The sequence below is a fragment of the Anser brachyrhynchus genome (assembly GCF_964034855.1).
Source record: "Anser brachyrhynchus genome assembly, chromosome: 1".
In the NCBI taxonomy this organism is placed as follows: Eukaryota; Metazoa; Chordata; class Aves; order Anseriformes; family Anatidae; genus Anser; species Anser brachyrhynchus.
In genome coordinates this window covers 2,846,569-2,859,287 of record NC_137694.1, presented here as the reverse complement: position 1 = coordinate 2,859,287, position 12,719 = coordinate 2,846,569, and the positions used below count along the sequence as shown (strand labels likewise).

At 46.0% G+C, this 12,719-nt stretch overlaps 1 protein-coding gene across 14 annotated transcripts in view; it reads right to left on the bottom strand.

The window, feature by feature from the left end:
- Positions 1-12,719, bottom strand: part of PLXNA4 (plexin A4) — a 425,098-nt gene that overhangs the window by 363,972 nt on the left and 48,407 nt on the right. The window lies entirely within an intron of this gene.

Sequence of the window (12,719 nt, the reverse complement as noted above, 5' to 3'; positions counted from 1 at the left end):
AGGGCAGCACTTCCATTACAATGTCAATGTGAGCTCTAAGAGGAAAGCGCCGGAGATTTCCTTAACAGGGAAGGGAGCAGCACGGCAGCAGCCTGGGCTGCATCACGGCACAGGAGACAGGCAGGGGCTGCAGAGCATGATCGAGGTGAAAACCCAGGGGGGTAATAATAATAATAATAATAATAATAATAATAATAATAATAATAATAATAATACCTATGCTGGTATCTTGAGCACCCGCGGATGATAATGTGATGAGTTTGTGGTCATTCAGGTCTTGTTGGCTGTTGCTTCACTGTAACGTGGGGCTGCTCGGAGCTTTGCAGGAGGGGTAGAGCTCAGATGCCCCTAACATCCCCCCCTGGTTCAAGCTGAAAAGGAATACTTGTTAGCCGTGTAGGGCATACAACACCTTGGTGAATGGCCCTGCATTCGCAGATGCAAGCGTTATGCCAACACTTTGTTAAAGGCAGAGCGCCGGAATACTAATTGCAAGGGGTCTTTTCATCCCTTGCTCCCCCCCAGTCACCACTGCAGCACTGCCAGTCACCAAAATCCAAACATACAGAAGTCAGACTCCCCTAAAAAAAAGTAAGACAGGTTCAAAAACCATGAATTAACAACCAACGCTCAGCTTTAGCTTGCTATTATAATTACTAACAATTAGTGTCAGGATGCTGTTGGGGCTTTTGGCATTTCGACGTTACATTTTCCTGCATTCCCTCAGCCCAAGCAGCCCCCTTCCCTTGAAATAAAGATTTCTCAGTCACGCAGCTCAAAGCTGAAGCAATATTACAGCTCTAAATGAACAGATGTAATACACCAGGGTAGCCCTGCACTATTCACCAGCCTAAAATCTTTTCTTTTCCCACTATATTATGATAATTTATTTCACTACTGGGGCTCCCAGGTGAGTTCAAGTCTCCAGCTTCTGAGCAGACAGAAATGCTAACCCTGCAGAAGAAGTATAACTAAGAGTTTAAATGCAGCAGCCTTATAAGATCTTGCACCTCTCCACGTATCGCGTGGTAAGACAGACACGCAAGGAAAACAGATACAAATTTGGAAGCATTTTCTTTGTCTCTGTGAATAGTGAGTTAACTAAAAATTCAGAATTTAGGTGGGATTAGGGGAATTAATTTACATTGTCACAACGGGGAGAAAGGGCTTGAAAGCATCAAAAGATTTTGACTTTTCCATCTCAGTGTAGAAATATCTAAGAAGAGAGCTAATTAAACAAAAGGAAAAAAAAAAAAAAGGAGAAAAGGGGAGGTGGAGAGGTCAAATAACCATAAACTCTAATTTTGTACTCCATAAAACCTTCATTTTTGCAGGTTTGTTTGTTTGGCTGAAAATGAGGAGGGAAATTGAAGAAGTTTTGATTTAGTGCAAGCTTTTTTAATTATTACTGTTTTCAATTTTCTCAGTCCTGTAAGAAAACAGCAAAATGAGTTATCTTCATTGTAAGAGCCAGACAAATACTCGAACCCAATGTGATGCCAGCGCCCTATCACTTACCAGCACAGAGATGCTGTCTAATGGGCAGAGAAAATGCATTAACATGCATGACATCTCCTTATCGCTCAGGTTAGCTCTATCATCAATATGTTCCCTTAGACCCCAAGGAGATAAATCGATTGCATGTGAAATCCAAGAGAAGCCAACAGAAACTTGTAAGCAGTGGGGAAAAAGATCAAAGTGCCCACAGCGTGTGAAACCACATCCACCCCAGCAGATATCACAAGCAATAACGCCCCAAAACCCCAGTCTTAAACAGCCATAGGACAAGTGAGGGAAATACGGGGAGATTTGCATAGCGCTGCTTACTCTGTTTAATTAGATTTCATTGGAAAGGTTCTGAAAAATTAACATGACAAGGTCTCCGCCAGTCTCGGTGATAACCTTTTGTCTGACATCACTGAAATGTATTGCCAGAAAAAGTGACGAGAAGTCAAAGGGAAAGCTGATCCCAGGCCACAGCCACAAGCATCCCAGCAGGGTGAGATACCAGCACGACTGGCAGGAGAAAGAGCGGTCTGCATTTCCAGGATGCCACGGATACGACAGTGTGCTGGCGTCCTCTGCCAGCATACCACACCAGCTAGAAAAGCAGCACCAGGGAAGCTTCCAAACCCCACCGAGGTCCCTTAGGAGTTCCTGCTTTGTTACCCAAAGTGTCCCAGCCCTGTGAATCATCAGCAGAATATGTCTGGCGCGATGGAGTGAAACCGAAGCTGAAACCCACGGATAAGCGGCTCCCAACTTTTCTCTCGACTTTGCTTCTCTTGGCTCCTCCAGGGTCCCAACCCACCTCCCATCAGAGCCTGCGAGTGTGCAGCTCATTTCCAACATTCTTCCACGGTCACCACTTCGAGGCTGATCCCAGCTTGGAGGCAACAGTGCATACTTGACACAGTCCTGTTGATATGTAAGAACAACTCCTACCAGGAGGAAGGGATCCTCCACTAACACAGTCCCATTGTCTCCAGTCCAGTATGGATATCTATTTCCTCTTGAAGTCTCACGTTGAAAACCTTATCCTACTCAACCCCTTTTAATTTAAGAGACGAATGATCTTGCTTGGGGTCAAAGCTGGTGTAACACTGGCCAGTACACAGAAAGCCAAGCGATGACAGAGGCAAGTTCATGAAAAAGTCATTACTGACATTAACCTAGCGTTAACACTACCAGGATATAGTCAAATCTGTGGCGTTAACTGCTGCTGTCACAGCTAGCAAGATGTTTTCTTTTCACCCTGGGCATAGCATCCCAGGGGGACTTTTGCTAGAGCCACAGCATTGATTAACAGTCCTGGTCTAGCCTTCAACGCATACCTCTGCCCCACATCCAGCAAAGAGCTTTTTTTTAATTTCAGAAAGTACTGGGGGGCCTGCAGCTCTTCCGTGTGGTTTCATTTAGGAGAGGTGAAAGGCTACTCACGGGGTTTGGGGGAAAAAAAAAAAAGAAAAAAAAAGACAAGTGCCAGACCGAGCAGGAACAGATCCCTGAATGCTGCACAGGAACACACATATCTTCACTCCCACAGACACCATTTGGGTTGGGGTCTACAAAAAGCAGCACAACTCTCTCATGCTCCCCCCCAGGCTTCACGCACGTGGGTCCAACAAGCAGCAATCCAAGTTTGATTGTTTTCAAGCCAGGCTGCCCCCAAGATGAAATGACAGAGAGATGACGCAGCGTAGCAAGCCAAAGTAGTTAAATAATAATAATAATTAAAAAAAAAAAAAAGCTTCCTTGCACAAAGGGAAAGAGATCAATTTGGAAAGGAAGAGGGAGATTTTATCTCCACTTTCCTTCTCGTTGACTTCACAGACACCACAAGACTGGAAACAATATTGTGAGAACTTCTTTCCTTGAGTGTATTTGATAGAGTTCCTTCGCAAAAGGGATGTTAATGGTCTACACAAGGAACCACACAAATCGAGGTAGAGCAAAACGTGAGTTATGCAGCAGCTTTCACAAGTGGTGGACGCAAAGACAGTGTTAAGATCCTAAACAGAAGAGGACAGTGACCATGGTGATGCTGAGGGGCTGCCATGCTCTGGTGGGTCTGGGTGTATGCAGGGAAGAGGCTCTTTTAATTAGCTGAAGCCAAAAGTCTCAACCAAATGAAGGGAGACACACTCCTTTTTGCCTCTTAGTTAGGAGCTGAATCATAAATCAAACCTCTTGTTCCTACTCTTCAGGTGTCAGCTGAGCAAAGGGCTCTTTTTCAATAGCCATCGGGCGCCATATGCAAGCTGTGGTCCTTTCTTCAACTTCAGTAATATGGCTAATTACACTACTTTTGTTTGCTGTTACTAACCCAACCTGTCTTTCCTAGAAGCTTATCAAAGTATTTTCTGGATTTTGGAGACCAAAAGGGGATAATTAAAGAGAAGCTGTGGCTGCCCCATCCCTGGGGGTGCCCAAGGCCAGGCTGGATGGGGCTGGGGGCAGCCTGGGCTGCTGGGAGGTGTCCCTGCCCATGGCAAAAGGGTGAAATGAGATGAGTTTTGAGGTCTCTTCCAACCCAAACCATTCTGGGATTCTATGAATTGTTTTGGCACAGCAGGTAGATCTGCAGTTAGACAGAGCTATGAAACTAGCCTGAAAACTGCATCCCAATCTGTCCATGCTGCATGGTTGTTTGGAGACCCTCCCAAGACAAATCTGCACTGCTGAGATCAGCCTCAAGGAGTGCAACGTGAGCCAACCTCTGCCCCATGGACCACCAAGGCAGGAATTTGCTCCCTGGTCACCCCCAGAAATGCCCAGTTATGGGTGACAGGCTGAGTAGATCCTCTCCCAGTTTGAGCATCAGCAGCGGGGAGGAGAACTATAGTTAAACTAAGCATTTCCTTAAGTCTTCTCAAGGGCATCCACAGCTTATTACAAAAAAAAAAGAAGTGTTCCTAGAAGTGGGCTGGGGAAACTATGTAAGCCAAATTGGTTTTGCAAAGCAGTAGCCAGAGAACAAATCTCCAAAAAAATCATGTTTTTCATGCACAAATATATATATATATATATATACACACACACATATATATGTATATATATACATACACGGAGACAGTTTTGAATACATTTGAAATTTCAGGGAAAAATCACAGATCTTCTCCCATGACTATTGTGTTCGCAGTCCCTGTGCCCCTGCACAGCAGCCACTTGTAGCACGTGGGAGATGAACCACAGCGCAGCAAATAGGTGCAGCAAAGTCCAGCTGAGCCTCTCGACAAAGGCTTAGGCAAGATAACAAGTGAAGAGCGGGAACAAGCTGCTTCATGCCCCTTAAAAACAACGGGATCCTGAGGAGGGCGAGCCGTAGATTGCTTTGGAGACCATGGGGACCTGAAGCTGGACCTTGTGGTCATGGTTAGTATCTTCACCAGGAGCCTGCACCCATTCTGCTTCCTTCCCAAAGACAGGGTCTGTCAAATGTTGATGGCTATATCAATACCTACCCGCAGCTGAACCTGGGATCAGCCACATGGCCAAGGGGAGAAGACGAAGCCGACAGACCGCAGAGGTGATGCTGGGCACGGCTAAAGCTGCAGGATGGCGAGGGGGATAGCGTGGAGGATGGTGAAAGGAAGAGATGGATGTGCGGTGCCTTATCAGGGACTTGCTGTTCTTTCAACTGGCTCCCTGATAACATATGGAGCTTAATCAAATATGCAAATGATGTCCTATCTAGAGACAAGGGAAATAAAGAAATAAACCCAGAGACCATGCATTAAAGCAAGCCCATGAAATAAGGGAGTGGGTAGAAGGTTTCCTCTTTTTGATAAAATTATTTCAAAAGATTAAATTAAAGCAAAACTAATTAGGAGAATCACACTTAAGCTGACTTCCTGTAAGAAGGGTCAGCAGGCAGGAGGCATTCAAATCAAAGGCAGATGCAAAAGGCACTTCAAGGGCTCCCTGAAAAGTCATTATCCCCTCAAAAAGGAAGGGGACAGAGAGAGGAGGAAGGAACGACAAGAGCCATTTTGGCTGGGCATCTGTCCGGGCATTAGATGTGGAGTATGGGAGTTAACAGCCTCTCTTTGTCGCCCTGGAGAGCACGAGTGGCAGGTGAAGACCAAAGCTGATCACCTAATGTCCCTTCCACAGCACTTCTCGGGGAACAGAGGGATGAAGACAAACAGAAGAACATAGACCAGGGGCATAGAGATGTATTTTTTTCCCCCTCGTATCTCACCTCTGTATGGTTTCCATCAACAACACAGCCGCCTCAGGTACTGCAGCCTGAAAACACATCTCGCACAGAGCCAGCATCACCACGCAGAGAATCATCTGCTGTGACGAGGCAGGTGACAAGCAGTGTCACTGCAAACTGTCCCCTGGGCCCGTGGATTTCAGCAAGGTAACCTATTGCAGGACCTGCCGTTGTTATCTGTCCCTTTGTGCCTGCTGTCGTTGCAAACATTCCCCTGCCTGCACAACGCACATCCTCACGCTGTGGGGGGAACCCAGCTCAGCCGCTTTGGGAGTAGAAACCTGTCAAATTCAAGCTGCAGCTTCCTCAAGGAAGGCCTTGAAGAGCTGACGGTACAGCCTGCTGCCTTCCCTGCTGCAGTGGGTCTGCTGGGGTCCCCTGTTTCTCCTGGGGTAGGAAATGAAAATGCGTGGTGCAGCCCCAGCATGCAGAATGGATGGCAGCAGCCAGTGAGCACCTCTGGATTTTGAAGCACAGGTTTCATCTGGAGGGGTTAGTTGGTCACCTGAAATCTCATTCGATGGTCACAGGATGCCATCTCTGAATGTGAGGCACTGTTAAACTAAAACCTCAAAAAAAAAAAAAATAAAGAGCAGCATTCAACACATGTACACAAGGCACCCAGAAAAAGCACAGCTCAGATAAACCCTCCACACCAGCACAGAGATCGATGAATAGACAAAAAGCAGAGATTCAAGCCTCTCTTTTCTCTCTGTCAAAAAAAAAAAATGCACTAAACTCTTGTTGAGAACAGCTAGGAAGGTGGCTGTTCCCAACAAGGGTTTAGAGCATTTTAGGGAGGTTTCCTACTGCAGTTAAATATTGCAAGGAGCAACAAGCTCACTGCAGCACCCTACACTGACAACTTGTACCTGGAAGTGCCAAGGCAACGGAAATGAGGGCAAACACCCTCTTGCAGTGACCAGACAATTAGTGGGGGTTTAAAACCAGTGTCAACTACACCAGTTCAGCAGCAGAGCCTGGATACAGGTACTCTGATGTGGTTTAGAGCCTGGAATTTTGCAGCAGATGGTGGAGCACAGGGTAATCCAGGCTGGAAGAGATCTCAGGAGGTCTCTAAACCAACCTCCTGTTCAAAGCAGGGTCAGCTGTGATATCAGACCAGGTTGTTTTGTCCATTCAGGTCTTGAAGTCTTCCAGGGAAGGAAACTGCACAACCCACCTGGGCAACCTGCTCCAGTGCTCGCCTGTCCTCCTGTGGAAAAAGCTTTTTAGCTCGTTGGAAGTCCTCTCGTATCAATTTTCACCTGTTGTCTCACATCCTCCCACCACTCACCACTGTGAAGAACCTTTCTGTCTTCTCAGTAACCTTCCTGCACGCATGGGAAGGCAGCTGGGAGGTCCCCCAAGGTTTCTCTTCCCCTCCTTAAAGAAGCTCCATTCTCTTATCATCTCCCCCCAGGGCAGATTCTCCAGCTCTGAGCTATCCTCATCACCCTCCCCTGAATTAGTTCCCTTTGATAAATATTGTACTGAGGAACCCAAAACTGGCTGTAGTATTGAGATATGGGTCTAGAATTTGAGTAAAGGGGAGATAATTGCTTCCCCTGAACCTACTAGCTCTACTAGCTCTGCCCTTCAGCCTGATCTTCCAGGCTGCAATCAGCTGGGATTGAAAGATGCACGAGGGAACCTGCAAGGTGAAGTGCAACAGAATGATGTTCCCCCCAGCAAGGCTTCAGAGCAGCTGGGGAAGACAGACCTCGTATCACAGAAGCCCACAACCAGGATGTACAGGTCCTATCATTTCGATTTCACCCATGGAGGCAGCATCCAAACACCCAGCACTTTTATGCCATGCTAGACTGCAGCATCACAAGCCCAGTATGAATATTTCGCTGACCCATGTCCATGGAGATTCCCATCACCACCCAACAGGTGCACCAAGGGCAGATCACACCACGGCTCCCAGATCACAGCTTCCCTGATGCCAGCAAACCGAACTACTCGTCAGGCACCTAAGCTGGCGACAACCTCTCAAAAAAGTGACTGTACATCAACGTGGGACACCGACAACTGCAGCCTTCACAGGCGTCAGATACAGATGGGGAGACGTATCGCTCCATCACAACCGAGTGAAGCGCTCGGACTCCTGCTGGTTTAGGAAGCTGTGAGGAGAGGCCAGGGCGAACAAGCCCCTCTTGCAGAAACCAGCTTCTCAGCGGGAGCCGGAGCCTCTACAGCATGTTTTCAGAGCAGTCAAGTCCACTTGCCAAACAGTTGGGGGGAAATAAAAAAATAAAAAATTAAAATCTGACTCCTACAAAGCAGCAGAGGGAAGGAGAAGGAAGCAGAGTTTCCCTGCTGACATTCGCACAGAGCTGTCAGCAGCAAAATATCCTCCAGGGAACATCTAAACAGGGCAGGGTTTCTCGTCTTGTGCATATTCAGAAACTCCCTCGCCTGGAGAAACAGTGAGAATCTCTGTCTTTTCCTGCAGTTATCAGGAGCCCACAAAACTATGTGTGACAAACCAAGGCTTACTCTCATTAGATCCAGCTCAATGGGTAGGAAGCAATGTATCGGAGGAGAATGAGGAGATATTCCTCCCCTCTCCATGTGGGTACACTGTGATATCACCAACCTGGTCAGAGCTCTATCACCTGTGGTGATATTGCACCGTTTTGCCTTGCTCAACGTGTTTTGCATGAAAAACTCCTTTTCATTCCTCTGCTGCACACCCGTGGCACTTGCTAGCAGCCCAGCTTTGTGGAAGGATCTGACTCCCTGCCAGTCCCACCAGGATTTAACCCACCAGGATGTACTCTATGCTGAAAGGGATCCCATCTTGTGCTGGGCAATGACTGCAGCAAGAGCGAATCATCATAGCAATTGGTGGTGATGATAAAGCTGCAGGCTTGGGTGACCTTCAGGGCTCCTTTACCAACTCTACCACCGACCAAGGGGGATCTTTGACCAGCAACTGGCTGACTTCTCCTGTAGCTTTCAAGGCAGAGCGGTTGTAAACAGCACACAACTTGAAGAACTGTTGGACAGGTGATGGGACCAGGTAGCCACAGCTGCGTGGCCAAAAAACAGCAAAGACTAAGCCATACAATGTTTCCATCCCCATTATTTATCTGAGAAAGCCAACCTTCCACAACGCAACTGAAAAACGGGCCCAAAATTAGAATTGGCAATCTGAGCTCTCAGATTTAAAATTCTCCCCAGGATGTTTTGCTTTGCATTCAAAGAATGCAGGATCTCAAAAGTTCGGGATAATCCACAGGGTGGTTCACAAAATTGGTTGATATTGAAAATTTTCTACTAAATAGCGGTGATAACAGGTGGGAAGAACTGTCTAATGTGAATGGAAGCCTTTACCCAAAATGGCAGTCCACATCTAAAACGCCCTCAAACTGATGAGATTTTATGAAAAATGGAATATTGGCCGCAGAGTGAAAGGACTGCTGTTTAAGCCCAATTTCTTTCTCTGCAAGGAATTTAGCATAGAGAAGGCTTTGAATGAAACATTTAGACGGAATAAAAAGTATTTCTTACGGGGAAGATTCAAACAAATGTAAAGTACTACTACTCCAGTTTCAAGTAAGCATTTCAAAATGGACAAATAGCTTTGTTTTGAATAAAGGTGCAATTCCTAGAGCTGTTCCCAAGTTGACATTTGTAAATGTTAAACTGGCCTTTACACCTGGCACATGTACAGAGAATAATCGCAGGTAAGTTGTATTTTTTTTTCAGCATGGAAACTATCTTCACAAAAGCAATGACCTGTAAGTTACACATCTAGGGAAAATGTACAAGGAATACTGAATACTGCTACATTCTCTTGGCAATGACGGGTACTAGGAACATCATTTGGCCAGACATGTTAGGAACAAAAGATCTGAAACAATACAAAAGTATGCAGAGCACCTCTGTGCATCCTCCTCCAGCTTTCTCCTGCCGCCAGAGTGAAGAACTAAGCGTGGAATGAAGGAGCATGCAAAGGGGAAGAAAGCCAGTGGGCTTCTGCACCCAGATGTTTCACAGCACAGTGCTTGTAAGAAGCGCACACCCAGGAATAGCTCCTCTTCCTGATGGGTGGCTGGGCTGCAGTTTGCAGAGAGACAAAACAAACCTTCATATCTCGTGAAAGCAATCACTAAAAATTCAAGTGAATAAGGATCGAGCACCTCCCACCATACGCAGGAGCTCACTCTGCCTTCAAAGCCCACCAAGCACCCTGGAGCATCCTAAAGCTGTGGCAGTGCTTACCAGCACAGTACGGAGGCACAGGGAACGCTGCAGGACAGCAGGTAATTACAGACACGGGATCTGACCAAAGCGTGCAAGATGAAATATTTCTCATTAAAAAGTACCGCAGCATCTTCAATGCCCACAAGTGGTCAGGAGCTGTGTTTTCCATCTCACCTGATTTGCCTGTTTGAGCTGTTTGATACAATCCTAACGCTTTGTTCCTGAGCCCCTTGCAACATTTAGTACATTAATTTCCCCTGACACTCCTTAGAGCAAACAAAGTACTTCCTTCCCTTTGCGGGAGGGAAACAGAGGAATACCAGAAGCTTCTGGGAGAGCAAAGAACTAAATGTGTCCATTTCCCAACCCACTTATCCCTGGAACACCTTCTCCACCCCCAAAACGACACCAGCACCCAGCAGCCCTTTAATCCACAGGCTGTGGTTTCCACCACAAGATACGGACAGGGACAATTTTTTTCCTTCTCATAGCTCTGCATTTTTCTCCTATTTATATCACCGTTCTGCAGGGCCACACTGCGCTGCGGACAAGCTGGCAACTTGTAGGGCATATTTCTACAGCACATTATTCAGAGCTTTCCTGTTGGTCTGCACATGTAGCTGTGTGAAGGAGAGAGGATTGCAAAATGTATTTTGCCCAGGGCAGTGAAATAGCTGGGGCCAGCCTCGTCATTCTGTTTCACTCAGTCTTTTCCTACCCTATCTCTATCTCGGTTTTTCCTTTTCTTTCTCTCTTTGTTGTCTTGGTTACACAGGCAGATTCCTGATATGCTGCTAGTTTTCATTTTAATGATATGTTCCTGTAAAGCACAATATTTTACTTCAGGTTTGTGTGCCACTGGATAAATTCCTCTGACACGTGACATTTGTATATCAACTACCAGATAGTGCTTTATGACTGCGAGTATTTCACAGCACTTCCATGGACTGCATGCATCAAAATCTGATACGTGGTCTGTATCTTTCATATAAAAATAGAAACAGAGAAAAAGACTGAAACTGGAGGAAAAAATAAGGGAAGTTTCTCCAAAACCGCCTTCTAATTACTTGGAGTGAGTTTTCACACAACAGCTGAGCAGATTCTGCTATGTTGAAGATAATCTAATAACCCATCTCCTTGTGCTAGCCAGAAACACTTCACCGTGGCCTCTCCAAGTACCAGGAGAAGCAGCAGTACGTGCTGTGCGTGGCAGGACCCAGCAGGCAGCAGGAAAATGACAGCCCCTGGGCTTCGTCCACTGGTACACAGCGCTTAATCTCATCTCATATAGCTTATTTCAATTTACCCATATGCATTTTTTTTTTAAACATAAATCAAACTTCATTTTAACGTAATGGATTGTGCAGGAGTTGCAATTACCAACACAGTATTTCCCTTGCTTCCTATTCAAAAGCACCTGTTTGATGAGCCAGGATGGAAAACAAAGCTTCGAAAGGCCATGAAGTCTTGGCAGGGATCAAGGAATATCAAGTGAAAAAAATCTGAGTGCCAAATTGGCCTCGTGTGGCCCTTGGAGGGGAAAGCAGGCTGGTGTCCTGAGCTCAGATACCTTCAAGAGCCCTGGAGGAGAGTCAGTGATTGCAGAAGTCATAGCAAGGACCAGGCTGAACCTGCAGGAAGTAAATGTTTCCAGGCTCAATTGGTCCAAAACAACCATTTGAGTTTGGGGGAGCTTTATTTTGCACTGACAGCTTTGCATGCCGCCTCCCTGATGGAGAATTACTCAGCCCATGAAGATCTCAGCCCATGGCTCCAGCCCTGCTCTGACACACACACCCACCGCACTAACTACCGCAGACAGAACATTCATCATGTTAGGAAAAAGAGAATAAAACGCAGCTTTCTCAAGTTACATCAGTTAGTTCAGCTCGCCTCTTCTCATTCTTTACCCTATAAGGCTGTCCCCACTCCGCACCACGCTCGGTAAAAAACAAAAAGCTTTCTCACTCCTATTTTCCCCTTTTAAAAAAAAGAGGAGATGTTGGATTCTGCAATGTGACCCGCAAAGGCAAAGACAGAGCTATGTCTGAGTTTGCTTCTCCTGGAGCCAAAAGAAAAACCAAATGCTTGCAAGTGCAGAGAAGCAGCGTCATTCTTAACCATTTAGGTCTTCCGGATATTTACTATTCAGATCTCAGCTGTCCTATTTCTTTCCCCAAGAGACTGGCTGGAGAACTAAACAGCTTATTATGATATCATAGATGACAAGGAAGCAAAACCTAATTAGTCAGGGGAGGAGATTATTTTTATTACAATGGTTTAAAAAACTATTTGGCTCCTTTTCCACACGCTTGAACAGACTGTTAAAAAAAAAAAAAAAAAAAAAAACACCGCACCTTACTCCTTACAAAAGCATCAGCAGCCTTTCCTCTGTTGAACAGGACCGCAGACGTTTGTCAGTGGGCACGATCCTGTTCCCCTTACAAACCTCACACAGCATGGGGGCCATGCCATCAGAGCTTAAAACTTTGATAACCTTTTTAATTGAAGCAGCAGGTAGAGGAACAAAACCAGAGATCCTAGATCTTCCTTATGCATCCGTGAACAAATGACTCTCTTCTTCCTTTCCACTCTGTCCGTCATTCATACAAACCATATGGGCAACCTTTTAATAGCACCATCACCTCCCCAACTTGAAGATATTATTTGCAAAAAGGAATTCAAAGAGGTGTCAACACCCAATGCAACCCCCAAGGCTCTGTCCAACCTCCTCTCTCATTGTCTCACCCAGCTCCATTATTCCCACAAAGCCACAATC